Below are 19,020 nucleotides of genomic sequence, written 5' to 3' on the forward strand. Positions count from 1 at the left end.
TACAGCCCAGGATACGGTTGGCTTTCTGGGCTGCGAGCGCACATTGAAGCCAGCTCATGTTCAGTTTCTCATCAACCAACACCCCAAGTCCTTCTCCACAGGGCTGATCTGAATCTCTTCTCTGCCCAACATGTATCTGTGCTTGGGATTCCTCCAACCCAGGTGTAGGACCTTCCACTTGGCATGGTTGATCTTCATGAGGTTGGCATTGGCTCACCTCTCAAGCATGTCAGGGTCCCTTTGGATGTCATCCCTTCCCTTCAATGTATCAGCCAAACCACACAGCTTGGTGTCATCCTCAAACTTGCTGAGGGTGCACTCAGTCCCACTGTCCATGTCACCGACAAAGATGTTGAACAAGACCGATCCCAACACCAACCCCTGAGGGACATCACTCGTTACCCATCTCCAGTTGGACACTGAGCCATTGACCACAACTCTTTGCATGTGCCCATCCAGCCAGTACATCCTCCATAGGGTGGTTGTAATGGGTTCAGCAGTAGCCAGGGAGGAGGGAGAGATAGGGCGCCTGGCCTGGGCTAGTCGGGGAGGTATTCCATACCACAGCACGTCATGCTCAGGGAGGTAACTGGAAGTTGGCCGGAAGGGGAGGGGTTAGCTCTCTTCCGGGTTGGGCTTGTTTCGGCAGCTGGTATCGTATTCTCTCTCCCTGTTTATTTCCTCTAACATTGATTTATTAGTGGTAGCAGTAGTGGTTTGTGTTATACCTTAATTGCTGGATTGGTTTTATCTCAATCCGTGGGAGTTGTATTCCTCTGGTTCTCCTCCCCATCCCTCCGGGAGTGGGAAGGTGGGGGGTGGGGGGGAAACAAAGAGGGGGGGAGGAAACAAAGGGGTGTGTGGTACTGCGGGAGACTGAGGTGGGGTTTTAAACCACTACAGTTCTTTTGGCGCCCAACGTGGGGCACGAAGGGGTGAGATAACAACAAATCTGACAGGATTTATAGTCATTTGTCACAATGCTGATTTATTGGCTCTCACAGTTGTTTCTCTTGATCTCACGGTTTCAGGATTTTACCAATTACTTTCAATATATATTAGCTGTGTTTGTGTTTATCAATCATGGGATTTGGGCTAAGTTTCTTATCTCATTGTTCTTTACGTTAATGACTTGTAATACAATAGAAGCATTCATCATGAAACTGATCTGGTTTATGTTCCCGGTATGGTCACCAACTTTATATTTTGGGAGGTATATAATAGAAGTGCTTAGCAATTTCACATTTTTTTTCTCCTTCTTGGGTGGTCAACTTGTGAAGGAGACATTCTTCTATCCTCCCAGTGCTCTCTCCAGATGGTCTACAACATTACTTGTGAGTTTTGACGTTTTTGAATGGCCTTTTAATACTGTTGAGACTTGTATGCTGATTGTGATGGGGATCACCATAGTAGCACGCATACAGAGTGTGTTTTGCCCACAGTTATTTCATCTGAATTCAAGAGTTAAGCGGAGTCAGGTCTGGTCCTGTACTGGGGTTAAACGACGACATAGGAGGACCAAGAGATTTTCCCAGAGGCTGGACAGCCATGAGTGGCAAGGTGTGTGGGATAGTATGGGCAAGCACCTAGGTCAGTGGGCCCCTCCAGTACTTCGGAATTTTACTTCCAAACAAGTGCAAAATCCGGAAGATTTAGTAAAACACCTAAATGAGGTGGCCATACCAGGCCATACCAGAGATGGACAAATTATGGAAACATGCTGGGGCTTGGCCTATGCCTATAGGGCCTTTTTCGACACTATCCAACACCTTCAAAAGGAAAAAATGTCCGTGGATCTGAGGGCAACACAGAAGTCAGCACAGCTGTTCCAACTCCAAGTGCAGCAGCTACACCATCCCCAGTGGCAAGTACAGTTGCTACCCAAACTTCAGCTGTGACAGAAAGTGCAGCTACCCCAGCAACAAGTACAGCAGCCATTCAAACCTTGACTGCGACAGACAGTGCAGCTACCCCAGCAACAAGTACAGTTGCTACTCAAACTACAGTGATAATCACTGCAGCTGAACCAAAGGACCAATTTGTACCAATATCGGTTGCTCCTGTACACAAGAGAAAAACCAAAAAAGAGGCAAGAAGGAGGAGGCAGGATAAAGAAACTACGTATCCACTACCTGGTCTAGCATCTGATCAGGGGTCATCATCACATGATGAAGAAGAAGAGGTGACTTCTCGATCTCAGACCTCAACTGAGCTGCAGAATATGCGAAAAGAATTCACCCGTCAACCAGGGGAGCACATCATCACCTGGTTGTTCCGATGTTGGGATAATGGGGCCGATGGTCATGAACTAGCAGGTACAGAAGCCAAGCAGCTGGGATCACTTGCTAGAGAAGGGGGAATTGACAACGCAATTGCAAGAGAGAAAAAGTCCCTCAGTCTTTGGAGGCGGCTTTTGGCAGCTGTGAAAGAGAGGTTCCCATACAAGGATGATGTTATGAGTCATTTGGCCAAGTGGACTACTATAGACAAAGGCATCCAGTCCCTGAGGGAATCAGCTATCGTAGAGATGATCTATCACACCAAGCCGAATAATGGGGATGTACCCATAGACCCAGATGAAGTCGAATGCACACGACCCTGTGGCGAAAACTTACACAGAACGCACTGTCGTCATATGCCCATCCATTGGCAACGGTAACCTGGAATGACATAGTACCACTAACAGTGGATGAAATGGTTCATAAACTCCGAGAATTCGAAGACAATCTTACCCCTTCCATTATCTCAGCTGTGGAAAAGCTGTCTCATGATCTCAAACAGTTGAGGGACAATCTGTCTGATTTATCTAGCTCCTCACATGTGCCAACACGCGTTTCAGCTATTAACAAAAGGCGTCCTTTTGCTCGAGAGAGAAAATATATAAGATACACTCCACGGGCCACCCTATGGTTTTACCTGCGGGATCACGGAGAAGACATGACAAAGTGGGATGGAAAACCTACTTCAGCCTTGGAGGAACGTGTGGGCAAATTGAAGAGAGGAGCAAGGGCCATGACTGATCGCCCCATGAGAGTTGCAGCTTCAGTCTCTGGTGAACAGGTTCCCAGATGGAGTGGAAGAGCTGATTTTACTCCAGCTCCTGTGATAAACAAGAATAATCCCTTTCAACACGACTTAGGTGTCCAAGATTGTGACGACGATGACTATTAGAGGGGCCCTGCCTCCAGCCAGGTGGAGGTAGGGGACAATCGTATTGACTGGACTGTGTGGATCAAATGGCCTGGCACATCAGCCCCACAGAAGTATAAGGCTCTAGTTGATACTGGTGCACAGTGTACCCTGATGCCATCGAACTGTCAAGGGGTGGAACCCATCTATATTTCTGGAGTGACAGAAGGGTCCCAAGAGTTGACTGTACTAGAGGCTGAAATTAGCCTGACTGGGAAGAAATGGCAGAAGCACCCCATTGTGACTGGTCCAGAGGCTCCATGCATCCTTGGCATGGACTACCTCAGGAGAGGGTACTTCAAAGACCCAAAAGGGTACCGGTGGGCTTTTGGTATTGCTGCTTTGGAGACTGAGGAAATTGAGCAGCTGTCCACCTTGTCTGGTCTCTCAGAGGATCCTCCTGTTGTGGCATTGCTGAAAGTCAAAGAACAACAAGTGCCAATTGCGACCACAACAGTGCACCGGCGGCAATATCGCACCAATCGAGACTCCCTGATTCCCATCCATAATCTGATTCGTAGACTGGAAAGGCAGGGAGTGATCAGCAGGACCCGCTCACCTTTTAATAGCCCCACATGGCCAGTGCGAAAGTCTAACGGAGAGTGGAGACTAACAGTAGACTATCGTGGCCTGAATGAAGTCACACCACCATTGAGTGCTGCCGTGCCGGACATGTTAGAGCTGCAGTATGAATTAGAGTCAAAGGCAGCCAAATGGTATGCCATGATTGATATTGCCAATGCATTTTTCTCAATTCCTTTGTCAGCAGAGTGCAGGCCACAGTTCGCTTTTACTTGGAGGGGTGTCCAGTTCACTTGGAACCGACTACCCCAGGGGTGGAAACACAGCCCCACCATCTGCCATGGACTGATCCAGACTGCACTGGAACAGGGGCAAGCTCCAGAACACTTGCAATACATCAATGACATTATTGTGTGGGGTGATACAGCAGAAGAAAATTTTGAGAAAGGGAGGGAAATAATCCAAATCCTGCTGAAAGCTGGTTTTGCCATAAAACGGAGTAAAGTCAAAGGACCTGCATGGGAAATTCAATTTTTGGGAATAAAATGGCAAGATGGACGTAGACATATCCCGACAGAAGTGATCAATAAGATAACAGCAATGTCTCCACCAACTGATAAGAAAGAAACACAAGCTTTCTTGGGTGCTGTGGGGTTCTGGAGAATGCACATTCCAAATTACAGTTCAATCGTAAGCCCTCTCTATCATGTGACCCGGAAAAAGAATGATTTCAAATGGGATCCTGAGCAACAACAAGCCTTTGAGCAAATTAAACGCGAGATAGTTCAGGCTGTGGCCCTTGGACCAGTCCAGACCGGTCCAGATGTGAAAAACGTACTGTACACTGCAGCTGGGGAGAATGGTCCTACCTGGAGCCTCTGGCAGAAAACCCCAGGGGAGACTTGAGGTCGACCCCTTGGTTTTTGGAGTCGGGGATACAAAGGCTCTGACACCAGCTATACCCCAACGGAGAAAGAGATATTGGCAGCTTATGAAGGGGTTCGAGCTGCTTCAGAGGTGATTGGCACTGAAGCATAGCTCCCTTTGGCACCCCGCTTGCCAGTGCTGGGCTGGATGTTCAAAGGCAGGGTCTCCTCTACACATCATGCAACTGATGCTACTTGGAGTAAATGGGCTGGACTAATTACACAACGAGCTCAGATAGGAAATCCCAGTCGTCCAGGCATTCTGGAAGTCATCATGGACTGGCCAGAGGGCAAAGATTTTGGAATGTCACCAGAGAAGGAGGTGATGCGTGCCAAAGAGGCACCACCATATAATAAATTGTCAGAAAGTGAAAAGCTGTATGCCTTGTTTACTGATGGGTCCTGCCGTATGGTGGGAAAGCATTGGAGATGGAAGGCAGCTGTATGGAGTCCTCAGTGACAAGTTGCTGAAACTGCTGAAGAAGAGGGTGAATCGAGTCAGTCTGCCAAGGTGAAAGCCATCCAGCTGGCCCTGGACATTGCTGAGCGAGAAAGGTGGTCAGTACTCTACCTTTATACTGACTCATGGATGGTGGCAAATGCCCTGTGGGGGTGGTTGCAGCAATGGAAGCAGAGCAACTGGCAACGCAGAGGTAAACCCATCTGGGTTGCTGCATTATGGCAAGATATTGCTGCCCGGGTGCAGAAGCTGGTGGTGAGGGTACGCCATGTAGATGCCCACATACCTAAGAGTCGGGCCACTGAGGAACACCACAATAACCAACAAGTGGATAAAGCTGCTAAGATTGAAGTAGCTCAGATGGACTTAGATTGGCAACATAAAGGCGAATTATTTTTGGCCCGGTGGGCCCATGACACTTCAGGCCATCAGGGCAGAGACACAACGTACAAATGGGCTCGTGATCGAGGGGTGGACTTAACAATGGACACTATCGCCCAGGTTATTCATGAGTGTGAGACATGTGCTGCAATTAAGCTAAACGGTTAAAACCTCTTTGGTATGGAGGACAATGGCTGAAGTATAAATATGGGGAGGCCTGTCAAATTGACTATATCACACTCCCCTCAACCCGCCAAGGCAAGCGCTATGTGCTTACCATGGTGGAAACAACCACAGGATGGCTGGAAACATATGCCGTGCCCCATGCCACTGCACGGAACATTGTCCTGGGCCTTGAGAAACAGATTTTGTGGCGACATGGCACCCCAGAGAGAATTGAGTCAGACAATGGGACTCATTTTCGGAACAACCTCATAGGCACTTGGGCCAAAGAACACGGCATTGAGTGGGTATATCACATCCCCTACCATGCACCAGCCTCTGGGAAAATTGAACGGTACAGTGGGCTGTTAAAAACTACACTGAGAGCAATGGGTGGGGGAACTTTCAAGCATTGGGATACACATTTACCAAAGGCCACCTGGTTGGTCAACACCAGAGGATCTGCCAACAGGGCTGGCCCAGCCCAGTCAGAACTTTTACATATTGTAGAGGGGGACAAGGTTCCTGTAGTGCACATGAGGGATTTGCTAGGGAAGACAGTCTGGGTTACTCCTGTTTCAGGCCAAGGCAAACCCACTTGTGGGATTGCTTTTGCTCAAGGACCCGGATATACTTGGTGGGTAATGCAGGAAGATGGGGAAGTCCAATGTAAACCTCAAGGGGATTTGATTTTAGGGGAAAACAGCCACTGAACTTAATTATACGTTGTTGCTTGCTGTGTAATATTTTCATAGTCCATCAACTGGATGTCTTCAGGTCACCAGCGACTGGCCCTGACTTCCCTCTAACCATCGTCCCAACAGAGAATGAACTCTGATAGAACCAGATGAGTTCTGCAGTAAAGGAATGATCAACATCAGCAGGCAACAATCCAGCACTGCACACAGACTCTCCTGCTACAAAAGACTATTACAAAGCTAACATCATGGACCAAATGGACTCAATAGCATTATAGGGATTGGTCCATGTATTAAGAAATTATTTCTTTCTCTCTGTCTGGGTGTACGCAGATGTATATATATATATATTTATATATATATATGATGGTATATTGAAAATGTGGGATCTGAGCATGACGTGAACGGTATGGAATAAGGGGTGGATAATGTCATGGGTTCAGCAGTAGCTCATGCTCTGCCAGGGAGGAGGGAGAGATAGGGCGCCTGGTCTGGGCTAGTCGGGGAGGTATTCCATACCACAGCACGTCTTGCTCAGGGAGGTAACGGGAAGTTGGCCAGAGGGGAGGGGTTAGCTCTCTTCCGGGTTGGGCTCGTTTCGGCGGGTGGTATCGTATTCTCTCTCCCTGTTTATTTCCTCTAACATTGATTTATTAGTGGTAGCAGTAGTGATTTTGTTATACCTTAATTGCTGGATTGGTTTTATCTCAATCTGTGGGAGTTGTATTCCTCCGGTTCTCCTCCCCATCCCTCCGGGAGTGGGAATGTGTGTGGGGGGGGGGGGGGGGGGGGGGGGGGGGAAAAGGGGTATGTGGTACTGCGGGAGACTGAGGTGGGGTTTTAAACCACGACAGTGGTACACCTGATGTCTCTCCAGTTCAGAGACAAGGATGTCATGTGGGACAGTTTTGAATGCTTTGCACAAGTCCAGGTAGATGACGTCAACTGCTTTGCCCCTATCCATCGGTTCTATATCCCCATCATAGAAGGTTACTACTCCTTAAAACATAGCAAAGAAATGTGGTAATGTATCCCTCTATGCCTTAGCAAATTTAGCCTAACCAACCTCAAGAGAGCAACCATTAAGAATTGTCTGAGTGAGCTGGAAGTTATCATCAAATTAATTTTAAATGTGTGTATGAAAAGCTATTATTCATTCTAAATTTCTTTTTAAGCAAGGGATTGGCTGGTTTATTCTAAGTTAAATGCTCTTTCTCTACCTATGACCTAAGCTCCAAAGCTTGCAAATGACTTGGTTTTGGATACATACTGCTGTTAACGCTAACAACACTTCGTAATTATTAAGATAATAAGTTAAGAATGTTGAGGTCAGAAAAATTAATGATGCTATTTCAGCATAGTGTTATTTTATAGTGAACAGTTGAAACTATAGGCAAAAATTTGCTTTGAACATACAGGTATCACTTTGAATAATGGTGTAACATAACATTTGCATATTCTCAAAGAAGAAAAACACCTGTGAACTGACAGTTAGATAAAGGATTTACTTTATATTTACTTTTATTAAGGATATTCTATTTCAAAGATCTATAGGGCTTAGTTCTATCAGTTGCATTTGTTTTTTTGGAAACCTGTAACACTTCTCTAGTCAGTTTTCTACACTGTCAGTTTGAGAAAATTGTTTGATTTACTGATTTATTCTTACTGTTTCCTAGTTTTCATATGCCTGAATTGATATTTTTGAAAGAAAATATTATTTTTAACTATATGGCCTGGAACATAGCTAATAAGTGTTTTCAACATTATTAATTTTTATCCTCCTGACATCTGGTTTGATGGCCTTACATTCAGTGAATCTTTACACTGTCATCCTATTTTATCTTCCTTTTCTCTTAGTATCAGAACTGTTTTTTTCTGGTGGTGTACATAAGGAATAAAAGAGAAGATAGCTGCAGAGCTATTTCAAAAGCAGGTTTTTTCCTAATAATGGGTACTCTTGGCCCATTATCAAACATCAGTATAATAAAAACTATTATCAAACATCTGCACAGTGTTTACATTAGATTTTATCAGTTTGTATCAAACTTCTAATGTGCACATGGGAAATAAATTAAAGCTAAGGTATTGCACTCTGCTTAGGTGATCTGGTGTACCTCTGAGAAGCCACTTTATTTAGGAACTCAGTGTAGCTTTGTAACCAGTGGAGTATTTGTGCCCATTTCAATTCTAAAGTGTGCTACTTGCTGTCTTACACTCTTAGGAAAGTATATTCTGGGCATGGAGCATTCAGCTTAAGGAAACCTGCTTATCCACGGAAATTTGCATTACTTTATATAATTATTGTAAGGCAGTTGTACATCTATCAAACCCAGCTGGATATTAAGCACTTACATTGTGATGTTCAATGAAAAACCTTACTTAATGTTAGGAAAGGATTTCAGTAATAATAATATATGGGATATTAAACTTCATGGCAAAATTCCTTAGTCAAATGATTAGCATTCTTGTGGCTTTGATTTTTTTTTTCACTCTGAGACTATTTACCATCCTATTTGAAGAAGTTTATCATCTTCTCTTACCCATGTGGTGATGCTCTTGTAGATACATGACTTGCAAGAACATAAATGGCGTGTATATTCTTTATTGCATCTATACCAAAGGGTAACCACAGGTCTGAGAGGTCATCCCATCTGCCAAATTCATTTGGGAATCTTCTGTGTAGTCTTTTATATGGAGTTTGGGTAAGATAAATAAGGTTATGTGAAATAGAGGCTCTGGCACTAGATGTTTCAGTACTTATCAGATGTATTTAAGACTGTTGGATCCTCCTGGGTATGGAAAGCAGATGGAAAATTACCAGAGGATACTGATGCCTCTCTGAGGCCAGTGGGTGTATTACAGACAAGACTGTGTTAAAACCAAAATTCTCCAGTCTGTAGGGATGAACAGAGCCTTGGGTGGCAGGGTTTAGTAGGAGGTGTCCCTGTCTATGGCAGGGGGGTTGGAACTAGATGATCTTAAGGTCCTTTCCAACCCTGACTATCATATGATTCTACGAAAGAAATGCATGAAACATAAATATCCTTCATTCATCAAATAGTTCCTCCATGTTTAAAGTCCACCAACTTTTAGTGCCAGATAAGAACTTACTTCATGGTCAGTTGTATTAGAAGCTTCCATGGGTCACCAGGTGCCTTATTCCTTAGAGCCTGTATATACTTATTTATATAGACAAGAAATAAGGTGAACACACCTGTCTGTAATGAAAGCAGGTTATGTCTAGCAATCATCAGTATCTTTCAAACTACTGTAATTTTTCTTGGTGACCATACTAGACCCCCTTGGCTTCCTCCATATGACAGATGCATAGTCTCTCATATTTCCCAATTTTTAGAAGCTCTATGTTAGCCACCCTACTGACCCCGTCCTCCTCTGATTTTGAGTTTAGTTCTGTAGTTTCCAGCTTCCTGTAAATGACTGGAAGCTCTATCCTTTATCTATCCAAGATGCAGTTCATGTGTTTTACTTGTTTGCTGGCTTTCCATTCTTCCATACAAGGTAAGTTCAAAGACACAGGGTAACAAGACTTCCAGTGAATCTTTGTCCTTCACACAGGATTTGTAACTCAATAGTGTGTATTTGGCTGCTTAATCTATAATGACCAGGTTAATCAGAGTGCTCTAAGTGTATTAATATATATTATTTTTTCTTATGAGAGTGCTAAGGATATCAGATTCCCATTGTCAAAAGCCCTATAATACTTCAAAATGACCACAGAAATATTTTCTTCCTTTAAATTGCAACGTGAAATTTACCCTTGGAATTGAGTTAACATAAATTACCTTTAGAATTGCAACATTTGCATATTAAAATGCTATTTAAAGTTCTGTTCAGGAAGCTGGAATTCTTGTATTTCGCGTCTTTTGAGTGACATACTAAATTTGATGTTAGAAACAGAGAAATACGTGAGATAATCTCATTCATTCTTACTTGATAAATTCTAAACTATGCCTGACCTATTTTCATGTGTAACATGTCTTGCAAAGAAAAAATTATAGCAGTGCATAAAGATTTTATTGTTGTTTCTTTGGTTCATGTGCACAGTCAGCTTCTGACTTGACTCTTGAGAGCTCTTGTGGGCTTTTCCAACTCATGCTGTGCCATCATGTGCCTCTCTGTAGTATTTATTTTTGGTATTTTATACTCTTGCATAACAAACCTGCCAAGGAAAATCTGACACACAGCTTTATGAAGTTGCCTAACTGCCACGAATTGCTGTCAATAGATTCTCTAGGGAGACATATAGAACTCTGATGATCTTGAAACATTAGGTCAGAATATACTTCTTATCTCATCCAGTGTCAACTTTCTGTTACCTGGTGTCTCAGCTGCTCCTCAGTCTCTTGCATTCTGACCTGAGCTGAGCTGTAAGAATTTTGAGTGTAGTTCTCACACAAACCTTCCATCAGGTGTGTTTTCATGACCCTGTGGGTAATTCTGGATCTGAGGCATTCCCACAGAACTTTGCTTTTTCTCATTTGATGGTGTGCTGTAAACCATCAGTTCACTGGACACATGAATGCTCTCTGTAAGGCCCTCTTCATTGTCATTGATCCTTAGAGGTCTCAAATGCTCAGAAGACAGGTTTGTAAACTGAGTAAATAAAATCCATATTGCTGTACTGACAGCTTCTTATTAGAGATGCACATGCCATCAGTGAAAGCAAGACAAACATAAGGGAATTTGAAAGTAAGGATTTTCTATGCTTAAATACATGAATTGCAAAACCTCAGTCTCTTTAAATCCAGCAGCATTCCTGCATAGTAGCCAGTTTTAACCTCCATCCCAAAACCAAATGTTCAAGGCTGAAAATACTTTTCTCAAAGCATTAGAGGTCTTTATCCCATCTGAGTTGAAAGTTTTTCTTGATTAAAGAAACAAGGGTAACTGTAGCAAGGTGTTGGAGAAATAATATTACAAAGACAGCATTGTTTCATTGGAAGTGTAGTATTTTTTTTTCTTTCCTTTCAAGAAGGCACAAAAAGTTTAAAAATGTTGGTGACATTTTCAGTCCTTTTTCTGCCTAAAAGCTGAGGAAGACTGTGAGGGAAATGCACAATTTTCTTTGAATGATGGCATATCTCTGTTAACTATTTTTTTTCTACCCTGCCTGTGTAACATAAGTCATCTTTGCAGCTTTAACACTGTGATCTGCTCATGCACCTGGGAAGACCTGACAGTTGCCTGGCATCTTATGTGTGTTTCACAGAACAGCTTACCTGGGTAAGAGGGTGTGGGTAGCATAAAGCTGTTTAGCCTGGTGCTCCAAGGCATGCACTGATCCACAGGCAGCAAATGTCACACTGGGAGAGAGGTGTAGGAATCCTGCTACAAAACCTTTATGACGTGAAATTCCGCCTCTGCTCTGCAGAGAATGAGTACAGAATATGGCATTAGCCAAAATACCCCACATATCCAAGGTGCCATGCTCAAGCAAGATGGGGACTAATGGGGTTGGGTCCAGAGGAGGGTGGTGGGAGTGACGAGAAAGAGTGAACTTTAAAAACAGAGCAAGGGAATTTGGCTTTTTTAGTCTAAAAAGTTGTCCATAACAGGGGTGTTGGAACTAGATGATCTTCAAGGTCCCTTCCAACCCAAAGCATTCTGTGATTCCATGATTCTAAGAACATGCAAAGTCAAGTCTCTTGCAACTGCTTATTGAGAACCAAGCAGGCCACAAGGTGACCTGCATTTTTCTAGCATTTTATCTTCTCCCCTTAGTGAAGTCTTTCTGCTGAGAAAGGTTAATTTTTGCATCTAGGCCAGGGTCCTGTCATCTGTAGAGTCAGACTGCTTGGAACAAGGTCACAGGGGCCTGTCAACAGCAGCTACATGTCAGGCAAGGTATCATAACTAAAATCCTGTCTTGTAGGCGCAGATGACAGGAGCATAATTATGTTTGACATGCTACTAAAAGAGGAGGGAGGCACACCACAGAACACTACTTTCCCTTCTCTCAGTGCTTTATTCATCCCCTCACTGCTGCTAACGCGCTCTGTTAACTGATCATTTTAGGTTGCCAACATAATGGGAGCCCTGGGGAATTAGTCTGCATGAGATGTAAGAAGCTGCTTCTTGGTAATGTATTAGTCATTTCAAAACACTTTAAGGAGGAAGCAGAAAAAAATGACAAGCTAATTCTCTGATATATTTCAGAGGTATTTAGGCCCCTGTGAGAACAATACCTCTATTCATGCTTTGGCACTGTTGGAAATTCATTTTTTCTTCATTCAAGAGAGTGGCTTGTCCAAAAAAAGAAAAAGAGAGAGAAGCAATGTGCTCTTCCCTAAGCCATGATTTCTGCAACTATTAGAGTGAAAGACTGGCAATGTTCATTAACTCTATTAGGAGAGAAAGCCCAAGGATGCATTATGTTACCTTTACAACATATTCAGTATGCAGACTTTCCCCTGGAAATCTTCTTTGCCTTGATGTAGTGCACACAGGAATCAGGAAAATCTGACAGCCTTTCTTCTGATACCTACCTATTTTTTTTTTTTATGTAGGGCAGTAAGTTTATGAGGACCATATAGCATTTGGTTTATTGGCAAGTGTGCATAAAACAGGATCATCTAGCTGCCCATTCTGTGAAGGAAATGGCAGTCAAATGAAACACACTGAATAATATCATAGCATGCAATGGGGATAAGGGTTGGCTGTTTTCCCAGCACTGTGTTAGCTTGTTCAGCTCTAATAGGTATAGGTAAAGGCAATCATCACATGATGGAATAGGGTATGATAAGCAGAACTGTGAGTAGATTGGCATTAATGAATTAGAATGGTAGGCAGTTCCATAATTAGGAGTTGTGACTTGCTAATTAAAAAAATCTGGGACTGTTACAACACTTTTCTTCAGTGTATATCATTATTGGACAAAGGGAGCACAATTTTCATCTTCAGACAATTGTACCCATGTACAATCCTATTTCAATTTACAAGCAATCAGCTTCAAAGAGTAGTGAGCTGTATAAACACCATCTCTATGAATAATGATATAGACAAGGCTTCAAAAATTTGGGTTGGGATTATTTCAAAACCCTCTAAACCTTTCCCAGAACTTTAAATAAGCTGAATTGTTACCACAAACCAAAGTAGGAAACACCACTGAGAGATAATTTCCTCTTTTTCTTAGTCTTTTATTATGTAACACAACTATATATTTACCTCATTCTATTTTTGCATGCTTTGTTACATCCCTGTCTTGTGACATTGGAAACTCTTTTGCAAGTGAGAGACATTGAAGAGTATGATTTATGGCTTAGAATTATGTCTCTTCTGAATGCTACTTCACAGCTTTGCAAACCAAGGAAGTTAATGGAGTTATTAAAAGCTATAGCTATCTAATCCAGAATTTTGTCAAACTGATTCAACAAAGTATTTAAGAAGTGATCACCTAAAAGAGTCTGTAGAAAGAAGACAGCAGCAGCCTTCTCAGTGGTTCCCAGATGCAGGACAGCAGGGAATGGGCACAACTTGAAATACTGGAAATTCCATTTGAACATAAGGAAAAAGAAAACCAATCAAAACCCATTTATACTGTGGGTGCGATTGAACACTGGCAGAAGTTGCCCAGAGAAGGCAGTAGAGACGATGGAGTCTCCCTCCTTCAAGATACTGAAAGCGGCCTGGTCATTTCCCTGAGCAACTTGCACAGGCCCATCTCCAGAGTTGCTGATCAGCCTCAGCCACACTTGTAGTTCAGTGATTCCACGATATTGGGTCTGCACGTACTGAATTAGATTTGCATAGCTGTTTGCTCACTCATTACAGCATGTAGTACAGACTAGAGCATGCATCTGTAGTGGCTTTGTTTCTGCAGTTTCAAGTCCACCACACAGGTGATGCAATAGTGGATTTTACAACAGAATGAGAACTGACAGAACTGACATGACTGCTGACTTTCTGTCATGCAATATTGGAATTTAAAACAGGCAAGTGTGAAAGCCTGTGTATGAGGGAAATAGTAAATGTGCATTTAAATTCTCAATCAAAATTATTTCAGAAGTAAAATCAAGTTGATTTCTGAAATTAGTGGTGCCCAGGGTGAGCCTTTTCTTTTGATAGTCTTATGTGCAGTTTCAGGGTGGTTTTGGTTTGGTTTGGTTTCAACTTGTGTTTTATGTTTTGGTATTCTAAATAGGATCTGAACTGATATTCACTTTGCTGTTATAACTGAAAGAAATTAATATCAGATTCTTGACTTTTTCCATGTATACAACTTCTTTCTTGCCTTCTTACTGAAAAATGCTGAAGATGTGGCTTGTTTCCTCAGCTGTGCTCTCTGAGATGTGAAGCATCCAAGAATCTTTTCCAGCACTGCACATTGACTCAGTTCTGTCCTAGAGTATGTCCGTAACTATTACTGTATTGTACAAGACCCCGGATGTTAATATTTAAACAGCACTTTCTAAAGTATTTGACAAAATTTGTTCAAAGTATTAGGACTTCAGCCTATGTGAGACCCATGCTGCAGATTCCCAAAAGGTACAGAAACTGTAAACCAGATCCAGCAAAGCACCTCTTCCCTTGAACGGAATCTTAAATTAGAGAGAGCTGCACTGCTTAATGTCTACATCAAAGATCCATCTGGGATCCAAAATTGTGAGTTTACCAACCAAGGGGATAGGCATCCCCCCAGGCTAAGACTTAAAAAGTTTGGAATCTGTTACTAACCACATAGAATAACAAACAGGTATGTTGTCAATCTTGTCTGCATTCATTAGGGACTGTAGTGATAGGACAAGGGGTAATGGGTTGAAACTTAAACAGGGGAGGTTTAGATTGGGTCTAAGGAAGAAATTCTTTACTGTTAGGGTGGTGAGGCACTAGAATGGGTTGCCCAGGGAGGTTGTGAATGCTCCATCCCTGGCAGTGTTCAAGACCAGTTTGGATGAAGCCTTGGGTGATATGGTTTAGTGTGAGGTGTCCCTGCCCATGGCAGGGGGGTTGGAACTAGATGATCTTAAGGTCCTTTCCAACCCTAACTATTCTATGATTCTATGATTCTATGACAGGCTGCTATGAGAAACTCCCATCCATGCAAGACACAGTTTGCATATCTCATTTCTAAAGACAAGTGTCTGTTGCTTCTTTCAAGGAGCTGAGGAAAGCTCGACATTTTTTTTTCTCTTTGGTAAATTCAAGGGAATTTGAGCTTTGTTGCCTGTCACCTGAATGAACTTTACAAATATTGAGATATCACGCTATTCAGAGTGGAAAAACTTCCCATTCTGTTGTGCTTCAGTCCAGGAAATGTGGATAGGATTCCTTTAGCACTAATTTAGCACAGAGGGAGGCTGGAGTCTTCAACAAACATTTCTCTTTTTTTTTTTTTTCTTTCATGATCTTAGAGTCTAAGTCTGGATAGTTTAAACAGAGTTTCAGAGGAGTCCCTGAGCCCGTAAGGCACAATATTATGGTGCTGTATGGTTTGCTCCATGCCCGTCTTTCTAGCAGCAATTTCTGTCTCCATACACACATGATTTCAGAAGCATTCCTTTAGCCTAGTGTGAGGATTTCTTGGTGATATGGTCCTCATGCAGCGAAGTAATCAAAAGTAAACACCACTGTATAAACAGAAGTCCCAACTGTGATTTCTCTCCTGAGGGATGAACTGTGAAGTAAAATGTTAGAAAAGCAATGTAAAATTAGTGCAAGAGGAACCAGGATCAGGTTTTGTTTAACACTGAAAAAAGCTAACTGAGATACCAAAGATTGGTATTTTGACTGTTTATATGCATTCCTATTTCTGTCACATTAATCCTAAGAAACTCATGAAAAGTAATCTTAGAAATTGAGGCTATATGTTCAGTAAGTACAATATTCTTTAAACAATGAAGAAATATTAAAAAGGATTTATAGCCTTTGCAGAGAATTTCTGTCAACCAGGATCTGTGCAAACTCCACAAAATTTTGGAGGAAGATATTCAAACAAAAGTGTTGTATCATCACATGGAGTTACTGAGAACTAAAAAAATTGATAATGTCTACTGTCCTAAATAATTTTTAAATTTCATGTACAGTCAGCAATTTTTTTTAACTATGCAACCTCTTATATGAAGTTTACTAACAAGACAATAAATGTTACCCATTCTAATACCAGTGTTTGAAGAACTATACTGATGTCTCTCAAACACTGTGGCTTTCTTTTAGTCCTGGACCATTGTATATGCTATACTAATACAGCTCACAGTGAAATTATGGCTTTTTTCCATTTGAGAATATTATTACAAGGAGGGACAATAATTTTTTTATATTATACAGATATATCTTCAGATACAGGCAAAAAATACTTTGTTTGGACTAGAAACTTAAATTCCTCTAACTGTAGAGAATAAATAAATGTCTCTGTTTTGTGTCTCTGTGGTTCTGAAAACTTCTTAAACGTTTTAGAAACACATTAGTGTAAATTCCGTGGTATGTATGAGTAAAATGGTTGGCCAAAGGCTTTCGTGGTAGTAGGAAGTTTGCTTTTGCTTGCACTGATATTTGCTTGTTGTAGAGAGTGTAATTTCTCAACATGTCTATTCTTTGACCTTTTATTTTAAAGTCAATTATTCTGAATTCACTGAATAATTAATTAAATATTTTTTCCTTACTATTTTAATGAAATGTAATCCCTGATTCTAGTAGTGGGGGGGGGGGGGCTGGTTTTGCTCATTTCACTGGGAGCAAATCAGACATTATCGGCCACACAGGAAGAGACACTGGAGTTTTATCTTATTGAAAGATCTTCTTTGAAGAACTTTAAACAGACTTTCGCAAAACTGAAAATTCGAAAGCCCATGACTACTGCTACGCTGAAACAGCATCTGAACATTATTCAAGGTTACTTCCCCTTTAAAAACATCTGTTTTTAAATAGTTGTCCTGGGTTCAGCAGTAGCAGTCATTTTTTCTCCTTCTTGGTGGCTGGTGCAGTGCTGTGTTTTGACTTTCAGGCTGGGAGCGGTTACTGGTGGCGCATACGTTTTTGAGTTACTGCTTAAATGTTTGGTTTTGTCCAAGGCCTTTTCTAAGCTCATGCTCTGCCAGGGAGGAGGGGAGGCCGGGAGGAGGGAGAGATAGGGCACCTGGCCTGGGCTAGTCGGGGAGGTATTCCATACCACAGCACGTCATGCTCAGGGAGGTAACTGGAAGTTGGCTGGAAGGGGAGGGGTTAGCTCTCTTCCGGGTTGGGCTTGTTTCAGCAGCTGGTATCGTATTCTCTCTCCTTGTTTATTTCCTCTAACATTGATTTATTAGTGGTAGCAGTAGTGATTTGTGTTATACCTTAATTGCTGGATTGGTTTTATCTCAATCCGTGGGAGTTGTATTTTTCCAGTTCTCCTCCCCATCCCTCCTGGAGTGGGGAGGTGGGGGAGGAAAAAAAGGGGTGTATGGTACTGCGGGAAACTGAGGTGGGGTTTTAAACCACGACAGTTCTTTTACCAGCCTCTGGGAAAATCTCTTGGTCCTCCTATGTCGTCGTTTAACCCCAATACAGGACCAGACCTGACTCCGCTTAACTCTTGAAATCAAACGAAATATTTGTGGGCAAAACACACTCTGTATGCGTGCTACTATGGTGATCCCCATCACAATCAGCATACAAGTCTGAACTTGGCCTTAAAAGGCCATTCAAAAACTTCAAAACTCTCAAATAATTTTGTAGACCATCTGGAGAGAGCACTGGGAGGATAGAAGAATGTCTCCTTCACAAGTTGACCACCCAAGAAGGAGAAAAAAATGTGAAATTGCTAAGCACTTCTATTATATACCTCCCAAAATATAAAGTTGGTGACCATACCGGGAACATAAACCAGATCAGTTTCATGATGAATGCTTCTATTGTATTACAAGTCATTAACGTAAAGAACAATGAGATAAGAAACTTAGCCCAAATCCCATGATTGATAAACACAAACACAGCTAATATATATTGAAAGTAATTGGTAAAATCCTGAAACCGTGAGATCAAGAGAAACAACTGTGAGAGCCAATAAATCAGCATTGTGACAAATGACTATAAATCCTGTCAGATTTGTTGTTATCTCACCCCTTCGTGCCCCACGTTGGGCGCCAAAAGAACTGTAGTGGTTTAAAACCCCACCTCAGTCTCCCGCAGTACCACACACCCCTTTGTTTCCCCCCCACCCCCCACCTTCCCACTCCCGGAGGGATGGGGAGGAGAACCAGAGGAATACAACTCCCACGGATTGAGATAAAACCAATCCAGCAATTAAGGTATAACACAAATCACTACTGCTACCACTAATAAATCAATGTTAGAGGAAATAAACAAGGAGAGAGAATACCCGCTGAAACGAGCCCAACCTGGAAGAGAGCTAACCCCTCCCCTTCCAGCCAACTTCCAGTTACCTCCCTGAGCATGACGTACTGTGGTATGGAATACCTCCCCGACTAGCCCAAGCCAGGCGCCCTATCTCTCCCTCCTCCCGGCCTCCCCTCCTCCCTGGCAGAGCATGAGCTTAGAAAAGGCCTTGGACAAAACCAAACATTTAAGCAGTAACTCAAAAACGTATGCGCCACCAGTAACCGCTCCCAGCCTGAAAGTCAAAACACAGCACTGCACCAGCCACCAAGAAGGAGAAAAAATGACTGCTACTGCTGAATCCATGACAATAGTAGAAGAATATAAAAAAGCCAAAATTGCTTTAGAG

This window comes from Melopsittacus undulatus, chromosome Z (assembly GCF_012275295.1).
Source record: "Melopsittacus undulatus isolate bMelUnd1 chromosome Z, bMelUnd1.mat.Z, whole genome shotgun sequence".
Classification (NCBI taxonomy): domain Eukaryota; kingdom Metazoa; phylum Chordata; class Aves; order Psittaciformes; family Psittaculidae; genus Melopsittacus; species Melopsittacus undulatus.